This window comes from Notothenia rossii, assembly GCF_949606895.1.
Source record: "Notothenia rossii genome assembly, chromosome: 8".
Classification (NCBI taxonomy): Eukaryota; Metazoa; Chordata; class Actinopteri; order Perciformes; family Nototheniidae; genus Notothenia; species Notothenia rossii.
In genome coordinates, this window is record NC_136906.1 from 69,805,407 (window position 1) to 69,827,097 (window position 21,691).

At 45.3% G+C, this 21,691-nt stretch overlaps 1 protein-coding gene across 2 annotated transcripts in view; it reads left to right on the plus strand.

Annotated features, from left to right (window-relative positions):
* Positions 1 to 776: 776 nt before the first annotated feature.
* Positions 777 to 21,691, plus strand: part of eva1aa (eva-1 homolog A, regulator of programmed cell death a) — a 224,794-nt gene continuing 203,879 nt past the window's right edge. Inside the window, exon 1 of one of the 2 annotated variants that reach the window (XM_079644109.1) lies at positions 777 to 904. The gene's annotated coding sequence lies outside the window, so the exon portion shown is untranslated. The remainder of the gene's footprint in view (positions 905 to 21,691) is intronic. The other variant, XM_079644108.1, reaches the window with a different exon arrangement.

Sequence of the window (21,691 nt, forward strand, 5' to 3'; positions counted from 1 at the left end):
AATTTCCTTTTAATGGTGCTCAAGTAATGTGGACTCACACATTGGGATGTAGCAGATAAAATCCCCAATCGTATATAATTTCTGCGCCTATTAAAAGCCTGTAAAAGTCACACTGAATAAAATAAAACTAACTTCACCAGCCCTCTGGGCGCATACTGGCCTGAGCATGAGGTGTTATTTGAAATGAGTCTGTGCAGCAGAGCACTTGGAAACAGAATGGCTTCTGTGAAGGGAAAAATGGAGGGCAGACATCCAACATGTTAAAAATCACCCAGGGCAAGAAGGTGAATGACCAAACCATAATGCCTGGGCTATTGAATTTACCTCACGTAATGTAGCATGAATGAAACCCTTAAAGGTATCGACTTCCAGGCAATAAACAGGGGAATAGGACGCATGGTTCAGCAGGAGTTGAACATGTGGGACCAGTCATACACACACACACACACACACACACACACACACACACACACACACACACACACACACACACACACACACACACACACACACACACACACACACACGCATAGGCAGGGCCCCAGTCAGAAAACTAGTGACCTCTAGCTATTTGTTAATGTCTTGGCAGGCGTCAGGTTCTTGCAGGTAACGCAAAACTAACCAAACAGAACTTTTACTCAAATACAGTAGCAGTCAAAAATGTTGTTTAACATTCACAATGTGTGTCCGGAGAGTGAATGCCTGTTTATAATCCGAACTGTTTGATTTGCTCCTTCCATGCAGTCTGATGGCTCCTGCTGCTGGAGTGTCTGAGGCTTTGACGGCGGCTCTGTGTCGTGTGGCGTTGGCGACCGCTCCGTGCCAGGCGGCGTGTGTGGTCAACGGGCGTCTGGGAGGCGGTGGGAGAGCGAGAGGGTCAAGGCAGAAGCCCCCTTCGGTTCAAGTAAGTGCCTCGCCATGTATCTGCACTGTGTCCGCTCTTCACGCCTTCATTTCTATTCATATTTCTATTTCTGGCTGACCTCAAATAACTTTTACCTACTGTACGCATGGCCTGTGCCTCCTTTAAGACTTTTTCTGCTTCCTGCTAAGACATCTTTTTATGGACCCCCACCCTCCCGCCGCACACACTTACACCTCATCCCCCCCCTGCGCACCTCCCTCCCTTTTTGTGGCCTGGGGGCATATGGTTTGGCTGGGCAAGAGATAAGAGAGATGTGTCAGCCTGTGGTACTGAACAAACACATCTTTCATTTCTCCTTTTCTTCTCTCTTCCTTTGACTCCTCCTCACCGCCTCACTCCTTTCTCCTCTCCTCTCCTTTTTCTCCCCTCCTCTCCCTTTTCTCCCTATACCGCTCACCTCTTTCGTCTCTGTGACGTCTGGGTACAATTAGGAGCACAAAGTCTTTCGTCTTGTCGCGCGGAGAGACGTTGTTATATATTTGCGGGTGACGGAGAGGAAGAGAATGGGCTTCAGATGCTCTCTAGGAGTGAGGACACGGGGGGAAATGAGGGGCTAAAGGAGAAGAGACAGATCTCCTCATGCTGAATGAAAGGCCCTCTCTCCTCCCTTTCCTCCCTGGTAGGGCACATCAGAGGCATGCGCTCCTCGCTTTATGGAAGGAAAAGTGGTTTCCACCAAACTCTGCTTCCATTTATCTCTCGCCTCACTCCCTGCACACACACACACACACACACACACACACACACACACACACACACACACACACACACACACACACACACACACACACACACACACACACACACACACACACACACACACACACACACACACACACACACACACACACACACACACACATCCGCACACGCTCACATTTGTGCGGCACATGCACGCTCATGCGCATACTGTACACATGCTGGATGTGCTTTGATTCTTGATTGCTTTGGTTTCTGCGGTGGCTTGATCAGGTTACTGTTCAAACTTTGTGCCAAGCCTGTGTGTGTGTGTGTGTGTGTGTGTGTGTGTGTGTGTGTGTGTGTGTGTGTGTGTGTGTGTGTGTGTGTGTGTGTGTGTGTGTGTGTGTGTGTGTGTGTGTGTGTGTGTGTGTGTGTGTGTGTGTGTGTGTGTGTGTGTGTGTGTGTGTGTGTGTGTGTGTGTGTGTGTGTGTGTGTGTGTGTGTGTCTGAGCCTCTGTGTGTGTGGAAGTGTGATGATGGTTCCTCAGCCAGTGGTGGGAATAACACAGTTTCAGCTTCTATTATTAGCTCTCTGTTCCACAGGCCTGCTTCTTTCCCCCTGTCTCCTGTCTGACACCAGCGTTTCATTATTATCTGGCTCCAGTGCAGGAAGGGCTACGCTATCACATCTCCTACAGGGAGGGGAGCTCCGCTTTCAATCCAGCAAGGCTTTTTATAGGCTCCGCTACCCCTGCATACATCGCAGTACTCAGTCAGTGTGTCGAGGACTTCAGGGTGTAATAGTTTCCCAGAGCCAGGCGACACACTTACTTAGTCCTTTTATTGTGTTACTCAAACACTCGCGCCGACACACATTTGGCCGATGCACCCTTGACCGGTGAGTGTTTTGAAGGGCACAGTGCTGGCTTTGATCCTCACATATCACGCTTCAATCTTTTGAACAGTCACAGCTCCCATGTGCAAAGACAAATGCATACTCACACTTGTGCATAGCGACCCCCCTGCATGACTATCGGCCCCCACAAAGTGTCTTCCATTACAGATAAGTGCAGCAGTGATATTGACAGGGTCACGATGGACCAGATCTCCCTTGACCTTTGAGACTAATATCCATTTGACCAGCCAGATGGTCAAAGTGAGAGAGGAATTTGACCTCTTGGGCTTATTTTCTTATATATCTTAAAAATGTGCAAAAGTGTTCTTTAAAACTTACTCTGTTTAAAACGTATTCCTTTTAAAAGTATTTCCGCTTACTGTAAGAGAACGGTGGACATGTTGTAGAGGTAATATGAAGGAAACATGTATGTACGGATCATGGCACTGAAAGGTATTTTGTCTGCCGCTCAGGGGGGGGGAAAACGTATAAATAAACATTCAAGATTGTATACGACGCAGCGAGTTTCCTTGCTAATCACTAATGTGTGTGAGTTTGTTTATGTGTGCATGTGCAGATATGTACATGGATGTTTTGATTGCTTGTGAGTCGTACAGCTCTGAACAAAAATAAACTTCCAGTGAAAAGTGCAGAACTCATACCGTAACCCCTCTTTTCCCCTGTGTTTAATTTCCGACCTGAGACCAGGGGGATGTTGGTTTAGAAACGTTGTAGATGTGTCCCTCGAGCTCTGACGCCGACCTGGGACAAGAGCACTGTGAGTTTAGGGATCCTGTGTGACGGCTCCTTTGTGGTTTTTAGCTCTGACCTTGGATCAGTTTAAGTTCAGGCTGTGAAGTGTAGGAAATGAACCCATGAAACTGTCTACAGTGCTGTCCAAGAAAAGTCACAAGGATTCAAATATAAGTTTGATGTGTTATTGTATATTTTAACTATTTGAGGATCAGTTGTTTTTTCGGTTATAAATCAATCAATGACTCATATCCAAAAATACTTTGCATACATTGAACTAAATGTGTCTCTTCCTGGTCGGACGTGTGTTTCTTTTAACACCAATACAACCTCTTACAAAGAGGATGTGAGCTGTTAGCCACTGTTTCCCTTTGTCATTTCATCATCCTTGATATCGGGTGTGAATTTATGTGAAATAGTAGCAGGAACAGCGGGGAAGAATCCATGGGGAACTGAATTTCCTTTTCCTGTTACAGCACCAGGCTTTTATTGTTCAAGCAGAATCAGAGGAGGTGGTGATGGTGGTGTTGGGGTTCAGTTCAATCCTGGACCCGCTGGTCATGACACTCACGAGGTGCCGCAGCATGAGGATCTGATGCTGGCTAATGGGCTGAAACGGCTCACTGTAAATGTCACTGGCCTGCTGGGTGGTCATGTTTGTCAGGTGGGGTTATAAACCCAACTGGTGCTGAAAAGGTTTTGGGCCTGGTCCAGAAAAATGTCCTCAGCTGGCCCTCAGGCTCCTGCTGGAAAGATATGAAAATATTTGCAAGGAGAAATGTACTTTGGTAACTCGCTTATAACCAGTCATATGGAACAAAACATGCGGAGTTATGTTAGTGGCAGAGTTTGGGTAACTATTTATAGGTGTTTTTTAAAATCTTGTACTGTTTTTTTTTCATTTTGTCGCAGTTTTTGTAAATGTAATACAGTCAGTAGAGTTTAAACATTCCTTAAAGCTCAATAAACAGTATTTTAAATATTTAAGATGGCTTCTATAAACACTAATTTCAACTCCTTAAAAAAGAGGAAGGTATTCAGAGTTTTACATTGATGTTATAAAGGTCTAATTTTATAAAGGTTTGTGCGTTGTGTGTCATTTCAGCAAAATGGACTGAGTCTAACCCTAAAATATGATATAGATGTCAATAAGTTCATGAACTTTAAACAAATATTTTAATGCTCACTTTCTGGTTTTCACTAAAACCTTTCATAGTTTGGTCAGTGTGACCGTGAAACTAATTGCATTTTATTGTAGTAAAAATGTCTTACTAAGTCTTGAATTAAGCTTGGTTAACACGGCAGAAATACTGGAAAATAGTTGTTAGTACCACAGAGAAAAAACCTCTCAGCAGCTCAATACAGAAAAGATTGGACACTAAGTGGCCAGTTGTTAATGGCAGCGAGCCAAAATAAACACGTGGTTGATGAATAAATTCAAACATCTCGCCTGGAAAAAGTACCCTGGAGTCGCTCAAGCAAACTAGTGCTGAAATGCAACTGGATCTGAGCTTGAATGTAAAATCTATTGAGAAAAATATCAATATCTCAATATCTAAAGAATGTCACGTTTTTTCCAGTATGGTAGCTCTAAGAAATATATCCTCCAGTGTTTTAACTTCTGTGTGTGGTCTGTTTTCATACATATATACTATCATTTCTAACAATCATATGTCATCTGTCTATGAGTCTCAACCTTATCAATGCTCCTACACACCCTACCCAAATACCACAACCTATGGCCTGTACCAGGGGGTCAAAGTTCACCTGTTTCTGATCTGACCCCGGCACGACCTTTTCTCATGTGATTGACCACTGGCACAAAAGAGCCCCAGTGGCCTGTGGTCACCGAGGTTCTGGGCCATCCGTTAGCCCCAGCAGGGGTAGATAGGGGAAAGGTTTCCGGGTCAGGGGTCAGCGAGATGCCACATGCTCGGTCGTCTGTCACATGGCTCGGCTCGTCTCAGATGACAGTGGATGGCTTTGAGAGGAGAGCCCTGTCCCTCTCACGGCCCACCACTTATGGAGGGATGCGATTCATTCAGGCTATTAGTTCCCCCTGATGAGGCCGGCATGTGACTTAGCGAGCTATCCAAATTGGACAAAGTGTTTAGATAGCATGTGGCGGTGCGGAAGGGCCATAAAACTTCCTTCGCTGGTATACCCCTCATTGTAAATTAGCTGCGAATCACATCATGGCTTATCACAATAGAAATATCACTAAGTCTAGGATTTGGGTTTATTGTTTTAAAGTTTTCTTTTCCCTTAAACCATATCTATCCTCACATACTTATGTATATATAATAACTTGCTTTATATTTTGTAACTACATTTGTAATTCAATATGTATATTTTCTACTTTCTTGTTTATTTCTAGTCTTTTTCTTTTCATTTTTATTGTACAATGCCATGTCTTTTCATGCTGCTGCAACACAAACATTACCCAAATTGGAATAATAAAGTACTTCTTATCTTATCAAGATCCTTGAAAGATCTAAAAAAAGAATTTGAAGAAAGTAGAGTACACCACTTCTTGTAAGAGTTCAATTAAAAAAATGCAAGACTTCAAATATCTCTTTTTCAGATCTCTTTTCCTGTGTCTGTCTCTCTTACACACACGTACACACAAAGACGGACCCATATAGAGTGGAGGTGACCCTGTCCAGACGGGATATAGGGCTCAGTTCCATGGCAAAGCGCCGGTGTTACTGCTGAGGAGGTGAAATGTGAGCCAGCTCACTGTCCTGGATCGATGGACTCGCCTCTGCTGCTGTCCCAGGAGTCTGCTCCCTCTCTATCACTGTCACCACTCCCCGTCTCTCCCTCTTCCTCCCTCTCTCCTCTCTCCGTCTCTCTGTCTTCTCCTTCTTCTTAATTCACCCGTTTCTTCTATTTCCTGCCCCTCCCTTGATCTCTCTGAATCAACAGTACATCTATGTTGCCAAAGCATGTGATTACACCAACAGTGACACAACAAACACAAGCAAGTCACATCTAAGATATAGGATTCACAAAAAACCATTCAGTGATTGATATTTTAAAGTGTTTATGTATGCCTTTTCAGATTACTTGCCTGTATGAGTATGTATTCACACATCCAACCTTAGTCTTTCATTATCTCCTCCTCACATCCTGCCCATCCTCTTCCCTCCCTCCCTCCCTCCCTCCCTCCCTCCCTCTGCATCCTTGTCTTTCTCTATTTCTCCCTCTGCTACTTTTCTCTGTGTAGTGTTCGTCTTACTCTTTTATTGATCCACTGCGGAAGCAACTGGTCTGTCTGCCTGCTGCTGAGGAGGAATGAGGCATGGTAGCTTTTATAATCCATATGGATTCAACTAGTGTGTGTGTGGGCATAATTACTGGTACACAAGAGGTTCACCGAGGAAGCACGCTGCAACACATACTTTTTAAATGTTGTCTCTATGCATATACTGAATGTATGCATGTACAGTAAATATGGTAGGAAGGAGTAGGTTTGTGTTTACAAGTATGTTCTTGAATGTGTGTGTGTACATTTGTGTTTGTGTTTGCAGTGAGATGTATACACCTTTGTGCAGTACAGACTTACTAAAACTGACTGACTATCAAAATCTGAAACGTCAGGAGAGAGACCTGACTGGCACCCCCAAAAAGTAAATAAAGAACCTAAATAAGGAAGTCAGACCGTCACAATTTGTGTGTACATCGGCAACTTCTGTTTGGTTTTGGTTAAAAGGATGTTTCACACATTGCCTCTAAAGCGATCTGATGAGTCCTGTTTACACTGACTGGGCGCAAACAGCAGTAGAAGACAAAATAGGAAAATAATAGAAAAGTGAGTTGAATAGATTTGAGCCAAACCATTCATTGGAAATATACCTTTTAAAGGGAGGTGATTTTGTCTCAACTTTTCTTAATTCGATTTGTTTCGCCATCATTCATATTTGTAATAACATTGAATTTAAGCTGGTGTTTTGCTAAAAAGATGTCGGATTGAACAACCACCATCAATTACAATTGACTGGTTCAACTACAGCTAACGTAGTTTAGAGACTGAATGGCTTACTGTTAGCTTGCTTACAACCTTCATGGTCATCAGACTACTTGTGTGTCTTGACCTGTCTGTGTTGAAGTGATGTTGCAGAGCTAAAGCTATTATTTTGTTGAACACTATGTCGTCATATTGAATAGTTATTATGATTGCTAAAACTCCTAGTAGAGAGTGTAGTAGTAAAAAAAACAGCAACAGAACTATCCTTTAAGATTAGGTTCAGGTCAAGGTTAGGTTAGGTATGTAGTTGTGAAAGTTAAGGTTAGGGGCTAGAGACTGCATCATGTCAAAGACAGCCCCCAGAAGAACAGGAGTACAATCGTTTGTGTGTGTGTGGCGATATGCACAGCAACATTCCCTTCATTATCACTTGGGGAACACTTTTCCCTGGCTCAGCCATGACTGCAACTCTGTGTTTCGAGTCCAATATAAAAAAAGAAGGAGAATTCCAGCCAGGAGGATTTTCCTGTAAACGTCCTCCTCTGGGTGAGAGCCATCAATCCACCTCTGGCAGCATTCCGCCCGGAAACAAGGATCACATCCAGTCAAAACAGCCCAGTGTTTGGTTTCCACCGCAGAACACGGTTGGACGCCAGTGGCGAGACCTTTACTGCGAGTGTGTGTGTGTGTGAGAAGGGAATGGAGAACCTCTGGGCGTCTGTACCAGAGAGTTAGACACAGGTGAATAGCAAACCTCTTGTTTCTAATTTGTTAATTTGCTCACAAGCGAAGAAAACCTTGACAACCTTGCACTCTTAATGCTGAGAAGCTTTCAACACTCAACATGGTAATTGCATGCTAGTACCATTTGCCCTGCTAAATGAGCACACGGAGGATGCCTGGTCTTCTCCACACATGTTACTGTGCTTTGTAATGAGTTGAAAACTCCCATCTGCAGCTCGCTCTCTGTTCTCCTTTCTTCTCTGGGTCAGAGAATATAAGCCATTAATCATCACCTGGGTGTGTGACAGCCAGTGTTTGATTGGAGGTTTGATCCCGACTCTTTGACAGCTTTCTCTCTCTAGCTGGTGTTGCTAGAGGGGCAAAGGCAGGGAGTCGGGGTGGTGGGGGTGTTGGCGGGGTGTTGAACACACATCACAGGAAGCATAATTGGCCGAGAGTGAGCGCTTACTGGATCAGCAGCGAGCTCCCTGACTGAGCAGCGTGTGTCAGCCGCCTTGGACCCCCTCCAAGCAGCCGGGGATATTTTTAATTTACCTCCGACATCAGGCCCCAGGAATGTCCTCCCCCGTCCCCTCCCCACCTATAGATACCATACTCCACCCCCTCTGCCTTTCATTCACTCTTGCTCTGCTTCCCATTATCTTTATTTGAAATGCAGATCTATATTGACTCATCAGAAACACATGTTAGCGACACACATGCACATGTGCGCATAGTGCATACGTGGGCAACATACATGTGCCCTTTTGCACACAAATTCACTTACTTTCAGTTTGAAAACCGATATGGGGGTTCATTGTAAAATAGGCCCAAGGTGCACTCCGGAAATACCTGGAAGTCGGAGCCAGGATGCATTTTGTTTTATCCTGCCAGGTCACCAGAGTTCAGACTTTCTTCTCAGGCGCACCTCTGATTGATCTGGATCGGAACGGAGTGGTTCTGCCCTTAGGTACCGTAGATCCAGTTGGTTCTTAATGCACCACCAGCAGGCTCTGGTTGGATGCCTGCTGAAGGGGCCCTGCTGATCAAGCACAGGCCTGCCCCGGCTTCTACCCCCATCTCTACTTTGACGTGAGCAACTGGATGTTATAATGGCTCCCGTGGTTTCATTTTTGCCAAATGACGTTTTGTTGGACTCTCAACAAAGCCACTGTACCATGATGTAAACAGCCCTGTCTCTGTGCATATACGAAGGCCCCAATACCACTACATTTGAAATACTTTCTTACTTTCTTGTAACAGGAAGTGTTTATCCCTCACTAATTATGCCCCCGGGAAACAAGGCTTCTTGGAATTAACTACTGCGCTCATACATAAACATTGAACTGAGCTTAGAAATGCCTTGTTTAGATGCTGGAAGTTACAGGAAGGCAGACTTCAGACCTCATAGTTAGTGTGCATGTTTGCACTTTGAGAAATATGATAATACAAGTGTTAATCGGACACCGTGTTGACAGGGTGGCCCAGTACGAGGCAGGCTGAGAACATTTCAAGGATCAAAAGGTGAGGAAAGGCTTATATTGTCCTAGAATCCCACCTCCAAGGTTACAGGGAGGTGAGCTTTGGCAGGGTTCACTGCCAAGGTCTGAACTCGTGTGTGTGTGTGTGTGTGTGTGTGTGTGTGTGTGTGTGTGTGTGTGTGTGTGTGTGTGTGTGTGTGTGTGTGTGTGTGTGTGTGTGTGTGTGTGTGTGTGTGTGTGTGTGTGTGTGTGTGTGTGTGTGTGTGTGTGTGTGTGTGTGTGTGTGTGTGTGTGTGTGTGTGTGTGTGTGTGTGTGTGTGTGTGTGTGTGTGTGTGTGTGTGTGTGTGTGCGCGTGTGTGTGTGTGCGTGTGTGTGTGCCCTGGCTCTGTCTTTATGAACGTCCACCTGAGGAGAGGCTGTTTCCGCTGTCACGGTAAATTCCTGTGCAGCTCTCACAGTCAGTGTCAGCCCCGGCAGCGGGCTGTCTTTGGGGTGGTCGCACTCAAGAGGCCCCCTGTTTCATAGCTCCTCAGGTCGCCCCCTGCCATGCCTGCAGAAAATAAAGAGCCTCTCTGTCTTTGTGATCTGGAAACATCAATGATATACTTCAGCCAAGTAGCTTGTGTTTCAACTGCCAACACGGACATTGATCATAACATTTAATGGTAGACGCATCTATTTGGACAAAATGAAGATGTTGTTATTCTCAAAAATCAGAAACCGATGTTTTGGAAGTCCTAAAATACAGAGTTTAGATAATTGTATAGATGTAGTATAGATAATTGATTGCAGTAGCCTAAATATTACAGTGTGCTCTAAGATCTGGTTTAAACTGACAAAAGGGCAATTCAAGAAAGGCATGGTACCTCAACGAAGGATCATTCCACTTTCTTGCGTTGCGTTGTTGTTACAATTAAAACCTTGACACCTTTTAAGAGAAAATAAATAGTTAAGATAAACGTTGTTTGCATTATGTGGTGGTGAAGCTCCTCACTAACAGGTTTAAAACGTTTTCATTATTCATTTATTGCTCATATAGTGTTTTTTTTTAAATAATTGTCAAGGTCAGACAGTATGAGTAGCCGCCTGACTTCACTTCAATACATTCAATTCACTACTTTTCTCGGCATTGCTTTATATTTAGCTCTTTTTTTTAGGGTGACATTTTTTTGCAGTGTACCATCAAGGTGCCCTTGAACAAGGCACTTAACCACCAGCTGCTCAGACTTGCTCAGTGGCCAATAAACGAAGACTGGGAGTACTGGGCAGCTCCCAGTCGTCAATGCATGGAACTGTGGGAATGTGCTCAAGCGTGCCTCAATTACTTTCCATACATGAATACAGGATAAGCTTGATTGTCACATAATTTCTGCACAAGTACAAGATTTCCTTCTAACTGTGTGCTCTGGGTGTTTGGGAGCATTGTGCATCAGATTAGAGAGTGATGGTAATCTCCAGCCAATTAGGATTGAAGCAGCAGATAATTGGTGGTCTCCTTTTGTCACGGCGTTCATTATCCTAATCATGTCGGGTGGAGGAGCCACCAACATGCATATGTGTGCAATAAGCGTTTTATTGTTTTTGTGAGCTGGACTGTGGAGGGGAATTTAATGTTGTTGTGTGATGAGGGAGAGAGAGTGGATAAGGGAGGGGGGGAGAGCTGTTATCTAATAAACTGAATGTTCCACCTGCAGATGTAACAAAGCCAGGCGAGTCAAAATAAGGGAGGGGCCTACGCAAATTGATTTCCTTATATCGCTGTTTTCTTTGTCTTTAACCCATATATTTCTCATTAATTTATCCCGCACTTCCTCTCCCTCCTATCCCCCTGCATCCCTTTACTCTCTCCGGCTTTCTCCGTCTCTTTATCCCTGCCTCCCGCCTTGCTTTTCTTCCTCATCTTCTTTGTCCCATACATCAGTGAAAGTAGAAATGCTATAGATACATGACGTCACCCTGGCGGTTGCACTCATTACTGTAATAGCCTGGTACTCTGCTCGGGGAGGGGTAGGGGGGGGGGGGGGGGTGTGTGGGGGGGGGACACACACATTTTCCTGCTGTAGTCTGCATAGGTAGTGTATCATCTCCCTTTGTCTCTCTCTCTCTCTCTCTCTCTCTCTCTCTCTATCTCAACCCCAAGTCTCTTTGTGCCTTTGTCTTGCAACCCACCTTTCTTTGTTGCCCCATTTCTGCCTTTGTTTCTTTTGTTTTCAACCTCACACATCTTCATCTTCCTCTCTTCAATTTTTCCCACCATCCCTCTCTTTTTCAACCCCCCATGCCCCCCCACCTTGGTCTCTTAATCCCTCTGCGCCTTGGCACACACACACATCTCTCCTCTTCCTGTCTCTCACGGCAGTTAGTTGAGTGATGGAGCCTGCTCTTGGCCATATAGTGCACTAATAACGACCCTGTGGTCTTGATATGCAGGATGTCTTCCGCCAGTAGGACCCCACTGGGAGGTGTCAGTACCACTCTGTGATGGGGTGTGTGTATATGCACATATGGTCTCTCATGCGTGTGTGTTTCACTGGTAATGTAATGTAAATATCAATCGTGGCTGAGGAGAAAATGGAAGATCAAAGCTGAGTGTTTGGAGACCAAAAAAATCCTAAGTGGACCAATTCCTCAAAGATGAGGTTAATAGACACGGTTGATGTGAGCATTAGAGTTTGAGTAGCTGCTGTGTGTCCTGTGCTATCTTCAGGACTACAACACAGATTCTCAGGCACTCTGTGAAGTTCTCCTGTGATATAGGAGAACAGGGGAAAGCGATTGAAAAGAAAAAATGTGAGTCGAGCCCCTCAACTCTCAACGGGGCAATGAGAGATGATGGGTGGTGACAATACACCCTTCAATGAAAAATGCGCTTCCTCTCCACCGACCCTCCACCTCTTGTCCTCGGGCCCCCTCACAGCTGAGAACCTTCGGAGGCTCCGGGACCCCACCAAGCCGCGCTCCCCAAAAAACGGAGAGCTGTCACACTGGGCCGCCTCAGCCATTGAGCCCCTCTGTTGGGCCCCCGACCAGGAGCCACGGGAAAGCATAGGGAAACTGTAGAAGTCTTTTTGTAAGATGTGGCCTGTGTAACAGTTTTGATATAAACCAAATGTGACAACAGCAAATTACCGCCAACGAAGGGCACAGAGGCCTGAGGGAAGCTATCACACACCGGACAGCACAATGACTAGTACAAAGCTACTGTCCTGCTGCATTAGCTGTGTCTAATTTGTATCTTTCTTGCTCTCTCCATCTTTCAGTCTCTCTGTCTCCTTTTCCCTCGCTGGTGTCATGCTGAATGAAGCCGGAGGATGTCCGTTAACTTGACCAGAGTGGACAAACTGTCAATTATTGATCCTGTGTGTGAATTCATTTTATATTTCATGTGAGCTCTGGCCAGCTGAATGTTGGATTTAAGGTTTTGCTTTGCTCACGCCACGCTGAGACAATTGTTTGTCTGCTATTGATCAAAACCAGGCATAATCAATCCTTGTTGTGTTGCTTCTGCGGGAAGGGCGAATAAATAATCTGAGCAATGCAGAAGAAAGGGCCAAGAAGCAGTCTGACCCCGTCTGCTCCTGCATTACATATTGATCCTCTGTACCGATCGTGCATGAACGCTGCTTCTGGAAGATTAGCGTTTATGATGCCAGTTGCTTGAAATCTCACCGGCTTGGCAGAGGCGCAGACTGGCCCTGGGTGGTCGCCGTGACAATGTACCAACTTGGGTTATGTAACCCCCGCTGATGGAGTTGTGATTGGGGACTGATAAGGGCATGTGATCCCTGCAGAGGAATTAACGCATGCCTCACTTCATCTCTGATCCTGCTTCCACTCAACATAAAGCAAATTACTGCTAACAATCTGCAGCCAGGCCGGCAGTAGCGGCGGCCCGGGCTTCCAGTGCAACAGGGACAATGCCATTGTTCTCTGACTCCCTCCCTCCCTTACTCCCCCAACAAATTATAAGTACCCCACTGGGCTCCAAGGAGCCTGTCGGCCTCAATTCCATGAAACTTTACACATCTAAACCGTCTTCATAGATGGCCGGGAAAAGAAAAATGTTTCTCTTTTTTTGTCTTTACCCTTTTGTCCTCGCAGTACTTGATTGTCTTCTAATTGATGGTGCTTTCAGGTTCATATTCATCACTGATTTTCCCATGCTCCTCATGGACTGTGTGCTGATTGGGCGGACAGGGCTTATGGAAGGTGCTGACAAAAATAAACACAAAGCCGACCGGACACCTGTCTGAGAAGTAACAAGATGTGAAAGCTGAAAACAAACAGAATCACAATTCAGAGTTCAACCAACATCCTTTATTCTTTTGAATGTGCCTGTTGTAAAACGGTGGCTATTTATCTGGTTAATACAAAAAGGTGGCACGTCTCACTTACATTTCTTTGTGTGCCTACAGAAAGGTTAATAAGGACATAGGAATAAAAGGATGCATGTGTGACTTTCAGTATCCTGAAGGTCACCTTAACATTTAATGTATGCTGAGAGCAGGTGTGTGTGCAGGGGGGGGGGGGGGGGGGGGGTGTTATAGAGCAAAGTGGAGTGAGATAGAAATGAAGAGTAAGCAGAAACAAAGGCAAACAAGACAGGAGTGCAAGGGTGCAAGAGCTCCAGGGTCAGAGCGAATACATTTTCCATACATCCTATTAGAGATTGAAATCACCTTGTGCTTTTATTCCTATTGATCTGATTTCAAAACACTTGAATGTCAAGTTATTGACTTGAGAGCCAGCATTTTCCTCTGAGTGCCTGAGAGAGAAACACACAGATGAACTTGAGAAAAAAGAATGAACCCTTCAGCATAACATTCAGCCTCCATCAGTGTCTTCCTCAGAGTTGTGTAACACAACCCTCAGTGTTGGCTCACCCTTGACTGTCACTCTCATCACTGCTTAAAAAATGGATATTGAGTGGGAAGCTGCGACGGAGGAACATGTTAATCCTGCCGTTTCAGCACAGCCTTTTAAATGATGGGATCCACCACCGTGTCTGGGTCACCTTGTGTTTTCCTAAGAGTCCCCCTGCACGCGAGAAATTGCCCCCTTTTGAACTTGCACTCAATGTTAAGAAACAATACAAATATGAATGAATTTGCCTCGCAGTTGAACATTTACATATCTATTTAACTGAAGATATTCTCATCATATTTCAACCATTAACAAGTCTCGGAGCCATGTTCAACAAGATTAATTAAAGCCATTTATCCACTAAAGGTCCTCGCTGTGCCTGAGGACATCACCATTTGTCTTTGTGATGATTACTGGTCGGGGCAGAAAGGAAAAGCGTACTCGCCTTCACTGGAATGCCGTCTAAAGAAAGGAAAGGAGTCTCCGCTATTGGAGACAAAGGAGCTGTAAAAAAAAGAGAAGAAAAACCTGTCTGTGTGTACGTGTCGGGGAGATTTAAGGCGCCGCCGCTGATGACATTCTGTACATCTCACCGAGTACATTATCCTCACTGAACCTGCTGTTGTTCGCATTGCACCCCTCTCCTCTCTCCCTCCCTTTCCTTCTTTCTCTTGCATAATAGCTGCTGTGGCCGTGAACTAGTAGTGGCAGCAATGAGCTCACAGCAGCTAAGCCCCGCCCCCCCCCCCCCCCCCCCCAGCCCCGGCTGCTGGGCTCAGCCGTTACTGAAAAGCTGCCAGTATTTCATCATCCTCTGTCTCCCCTCGATGACCCCTGTTGCTGCAATACCCCTAGTCGCCTCAGGGTGGCAGCCCAGCCATGCCTTTCCCCCCCTAAAGCCCAGACACATTGTCCTTGTGTGTGGGGGGGTGTGTGTATGTGTGTGTGTAAGTGTAACGGCTGGCGGGAACACCAACCGCCTGGAGTCTGCTGCTCTCTCTCTTCCTTTCGCTCTATAACAGTCTGGCACTGGCCAACACCAATAGACACCAGGGAGGAAGAGAGAGAGAGAGAGAGAGAGAGAGAGGGAAGAAAGAAGGAGGGAGGGAGGTGAAGGAGAGAGACTGCGGAGAAATAAGGACAAAGAAAGAGGAGAGAGGGAAAATGTTGATGCAGAGAGAAGCAGGAAGTAATGTATAGAATGATGAAGTAAGTGAGGGAGACGGAGAGAGACACACAATAGGATGCTCTGGGACTCTGAGGGGTTTGGGAAAATTATTTAAGAAAAGGGAAGGGACTGGGAAGAAGAAGGAAAAACAAAGAAAGAGACAAATATAGAAAAACACAGACAAGAGGCTGATATGAAGACAGATGAGGTGTGAATACAATAGGAAGGTAACAAGAGAAGAAGAGAGGAGAAAGGCAGAGAAAGTAAAGGAGGTGACAGTGACGTGTCTGAAATTGAGTGTTTGGTATTTATTTATACATCTGGGCAAACTACATCTGCAATGCAGAGCGCATACATCTACCAATCTGACAGCTGGCCATGGATGTGTGTTGAGGTTTGGTAATGAAAACACACACCATGCCCAGGTATGTGTGTGAAGCATGTGTGTGTGTCTGGAAGTGGAGCCGATCTGGGGTGACTGGTGGCAGTACAGAGCGTAAAAGGGGGCATGAGTGGATGTGTGAAGAGGAAGGAGAGGGGCTCTTAAGTCAGCACCTGTCGCGTGCTGGCCCAGGGGAGTTTCTGTCACTGTGAGTGTGTGTGGGTGTGGAGGGGGGACTTAGGGTAGGAAGGAAAAAGTGCTGGAATGCAGCCCAGTCCCTTGGGGTTGCCCCCCTCCAATGTCGCCCACCATCCCCCTAATGATTCCTCATCTCTCTTATATAACCCTATGATCCGCGCTCATGTCACAAAGGCAGGCACAAGAGGAAGACACCGACAGATACACACAATGCGCACGCTGCACAGTGCGGGAAAGGTGTTGGGGAGGTATTGTTCGCAGGATGGAAGATGTTGGCCGATGTCCAGAGGAGGATTATATCACTTCCCTGTTGCTTTCTACTTCAATACAGGGAAATCTAGTAGAGCCCCGACTGCGCCAGCACTTCCTCTTCCTCTTGCTGGCACCTCCGCTCCGCCAGCTGCACATCAACCGGGGATTCAGGCTGGTTAGTAATAGAATATCTACGTCCTGAGGAGAGTTTGCTGAGCACACATGCTATTTCCCATCACCGTCATGTTTCACGTCCAGAATAGTGCTTACACACAGCTTCATCTGTAGTCACTAAACAGCGCCTTGCTCAAGTACACCTCAAGGGCTGGTCATAAGGACAGAGTGTTATATCATTCATTTCAGCCTTTTCTTCCTAACTTGCTACTATTACACTTTCATTAAATGTTCATGTTCATTCATCATTTTTATGCTCTGGAAGTGGCGTGGAGATTTTGTGAAGCTGGAGAGGCAATAAAGCCATTTGATCCCAAAATGATACGTATCATTTTCAGACATAAGCCCCCATAAAGACTCAAGAGTCCCCCAATAAAAAGCCTTAAAGTGAGCTGTCTGGACACTTTCACTGCGCCGTGACCTACTGCCGTGACCTACTGCCGTGACCTACTGCCGTGACCTTTGACCTTGAGTGTACGCACAATGGGGGGCAATGAAACACCAGGGAAACTGTAAAGTAGTGGAACTCCCCAAGGTCAGTGACTTTATGGGTCGGGGGAGAAAGAGGGGTGACGCAAGAGGAAGCCAAATAGGATGAGAGAAAAAAGGAAGAGGGATCAGAGATGGTGTCGGTTGAAAAATAAGCGTAGATGTTTAACACACACCCTCACGGTCTCTCTCACACACACACGCGCATGCACAAGCGCACGCAGGCGCACGCAAACACACACACACACACACACACACACACACACACACACACACACACACACACACACACACACACACACACACACACACACACACACAGTAGCCTACTTTCCCACTGTTTCGGGCTGAAGCGGCAGAGTTGAGATCCCCAAAGTAATTATGACATTTAATTACAAATCCTCGGGGAGCGGTATGGAAATGAGTTCCCATGTTTCTGTGCCACCAGGCGGAGAGCAGCACATCAACGAGGTGAACAATTGTCCGACAGACCCAGTGGAAAACCAAACGTCGTCATGACAGCTGAGGCATTTCACAACCAAGTTGACATTGAACATGTGATGAAAGCAACCCATCACCTGTGACAGCGGTGACGAGTCGGCCAGGGTGTCTGTTCTGAAATAGTCTCGGTGTGAACTGTTACAACACAAGCTTGCTTTGAGACGGGCTGAAATGTAAACTGCTATAGATTACAAGCCTGATTGACAGAGATTCCCATGATCTGAAATCCACTGGGCTCGGAAATAGGAAAAAACACCCCGACTGAGGGCGCGGTCAACAAGCCATTAATCCTGCCTGGCAAACACACAGATGTGCAGCGAATAACACAATCCAATCACGTCTGGGAGCCATGGAATGCGGTCAGATGCGATAACAATATACGACATCAAAGCCTATACGGTTGTAAGCTCCAAGGGGTTGAATAACCCTTTAGATTAGTGCTGTAAGTCATGGCAGCCACCCCTGCTCAGGGACCCAGACGTCATAAATGTCCCCAGACACTGAGAGCCACAGTCAGGTGCGGCCCCGCTGACCCCCGGGTGGACGTCTCTGGGTGGTTAGATTTTTAGTCTACCGGCTCCCGGGGTCAGTCTGTGTTTGTGTCACGCTGAGTGTTTAAAGAGCACCGTGGCTTTGTTTTTAGATGCTGATTTCTTACTCCAAGGACATTGAGGAAGGGTGTGAACAGGAGCAGCTGTTTTGGTGCATGATGTGGTGGGGGTGCACCCATGGGTCGGCCTTATCTGCCACTCCCCATGGCCTAAGAGAGCGAAGACGTCCTTGAGCAATGACAATTTAAATAAGTCATTTTTTTTATCCTGACTCATTATTGATTTATGTAAATATTGCCCTAATTGAAGCATCCTGATGGCTGAGACAAACCTGGCACTAATCCCATGTAAATACATTGTTCTGGCTGTATCTTTGTTTCTTTCTGGTCTCTTTACTCTGAATTTTCAATTAAATCATAAAAAGCAAAGGCACTTAAACGTTGCAAACCAATGCCAATGAGTAAAAATGTTTTTAATGTCAATGAAGTTTGATTCACACAACCTTGTGTGCCTACTGCTGGATGTAGACGGATGTTTTAGGGTATTTTTGTTTAGGTTACGTTTTGTACGTTTTGTAACCGTGGACAAAATATTAGTTCACATCTTGATGTCCGTCAGTTTTAACCATTCGAACATTTGTCTTCTGAAGAAGTTCTGTCTTTACCTCCTCGAGGAGGTTACATTTTCAAAACGCTTTCTTTGTTTGCTGGCCCGTTTTTCATTACATTTGGTGGAGAGGCCTGGCATGGGCCGATGAAGAACCCATTTCATTTTGGATCCGAATCACAAGGCTTTCAGTAATGTCACTTTCATTAACATTACAAAGGTCTGCCCTTCCCAGGTGACATTTTAGTTTCATAGGTTTTAGAGATACCGACTAAAGGACACTCTGGCAATTAAAGAAAAAGAAGTGCTGGTCTAGATTTAAATGTATTTTTTAAATGTTAACAATGATCACTTCTGCTCCTGCTGCTTTTATAAGGACTGGTTTCTGTCATCCTGGCAGCTGTTCTCTCTAAACTCGTCTTTTCTGACCCAGACAGGTCGCCCATGCTCCTTTACTGCTCACAACAGGTGTATGTCTTAACTCAAGACCACCCTTAGGGGAAACTAACACCCATAGAAAATACATGCACAAGGTAAACGCACACACGAGTGCACACAAAAGCGCGCTCAGAGTAAAGTCCAGGCCAAAAAGTGGAGTTGCTGAATGAAGCATGATTAGATGAAAGAGGTTCTTTTTGACATCGGCAGGCTGCTGAGCCTCTGTTGGCTGCTACATGTGGGGTTCTGCCAACAGGGCAGATGCTGAGGCCCGGCCACCTGATATGGAAGGAAAAGTCTGAAAAGCGAGAGAAAGGCAGAGAGACACGAGAAGACAATAGACGATGGGAGAGTAGGAAAACAATAGTGTGTGCAGTAAAGAAAAACAATCAAAATGAGGGCCTTTTTATACTGGTACCCTTGCTTTCCCTCTTTATCACACAAACACACTCACAAATGGCCTTTACATCTATGTAATCCTCCCATGAGCGTGGAAGTCATGGTTTTGCTCCCAGGCAGGCGGCCCCTTATGTTGAGTGCGTTTAATCACATTATAGTCAGCCGTGAGCTGATGTTGTTGGCATGGTCTCTTCTGATGCGCCTGTTAGTCTCAAACCTCAGCACTGCACCACAAGCTGTCTGCACTGGAAGGATGCTCGGAGAAATGCTGGGGATATTTGAATATAAACAACTGCTGATGTGATAGCGCCATTTAGATGTATTAAACTGTTCTAATTGCATGTGATTGAAAGATAACTCATGTCATGTTGCTCTTCTTTATAATACAGACAAGTCAAATCAAGCAATCTGATTGGTTCTTAGCCGTGATATACTGAGCGTATACCACGGGTAGAATAGTAAGTTGCTTTTCACAACAAGTCAGTATCCCTCCGCGTCTGAGAAAAACAGTATACAGTTGGGCTTCGCCTCGGGCCTAACCACGCCCCTTAGCTGTGATATAACGAGCGTATACCACGGCCTGTCGTGAGCTATTGCTTAAATATACACCATCTGTGACATCATCACTCACTTTAAGTTATTTTTCGTTGAATTAAATCCATTTCTTTCGACCCCAGGAACTTTTTCTACTTTGAAAAGCATGAACTTTGCTCCAGCTTTTGTTCCAGGGCTGTTCCTGCCCCATCTGCTTGCTAGTGAGGTAGAGCAATCTGATATCCCCCAAAATGCTAATGTTCATTCGGAACATTGCTGTCTAGTCAAACATTCCTGGAAATGTTAAGTGTTTTTCACGAGCTGACAGAAAGTGTTATGTTGCAAAAGGTGAAATTAGACAAAATAAATATTGAACAGCATGACATCTTCATTTGAAAAGCCGAAACCTACAATGACTTGATGATTAATAATGAGCCACAGTAATTGTTTTAGTTCCAAATGTCATTTATTCAAAAATCACTCAAGCTGCTAATAAGACCTAATGTTATGGGCATGAACTGTTAGTCCCTATTCAACACTTATCGTTGCACAACATTAAGTGTATGTAGAACAAAGCCATCACAGTTTGTGCACCGTAGACAAACTTCCCTTTTGATTTCCTGATTGTAGTTCCTTGTACTATTTGCTTTTTAAGTCCATGGGCATCACAAGTTGAATCCTTGGTCAAACTGAGACAATGTGTCCAGCGAAGGAGAAGTTTCCCTCCTAACTGCCACAGGCTTTAAGGGACTTTCTTAGGCACTTAATCTCCAGGTGATGCAGAAGTGCTTCTCAACGGTTGGCCAGTATGTTTGCCAAATAAACCCTTCCCTGTATAAACATTTGTGAAAGAAAAAAACGATTAACACATGTTCATCCTGTATGAGAATTTGTGATAGGTTTATTAGACTAGTGATATAGAGATATATAAAGCAACTTTAATGAAATGCAGATAGATATACTACAAACAAATATTTTATCACATTTAAAGAGCAGGAAAAGGAAGGTCTGTGTTGACTTAGCAGCACATAGAGATCCCCTTGTTTGCTGCTCCTTAAGTGAAGTGGAACACGCCAGTTAAACTCTCTCAGATGGCCAGAGTGTTTTATAATGTTCAGCATAAGGCTCTCATCTGTTTTATGCCCCACACAGTTGCATAGGCGTAATGTGTGTGTGTGTGTGTGTGTGTGTGTACATGCGTGCGCACAATAGTATTGATATGATCTTCTCAACCTACACAGCCTCTTTGATGGTCGGCACATGTCCTGTGTATGATCCTCTGAGGGAGGAATTGAGGATGAGGCTTTCTGTAAGTCACAAAGCGTCTTGGAGTCGTTGCGGCGAGGCTGCCCGGGAGCTGATTCACCGCTCCAACACCACGGCATCAATCATTATCATCACCACCTGACAACGAGAGGAATTCAAACACAGGAAGTCAGCTGTATTGCTAACGGATGTATCGTACGTTACGACCCACATGCCCTCGCCATGTGCTCCCAACGTCCAATACCGGCAGCCCGTGCACACGCGCTGAACCCCGCGGCCTCACATCTTGTGACATCACAGCGAGCTTGACTGACAGGCCGTCTTGTTTATTTTCCTCTTCAAGACCAAGTCCATTTCCTGTGCTTCCTTTGTTTTAGACCTAAGATTAAAAAAAAGAGAAGATCTACCCTTTTTAAATGCTGTGTTTACATTGTGTGAGCGC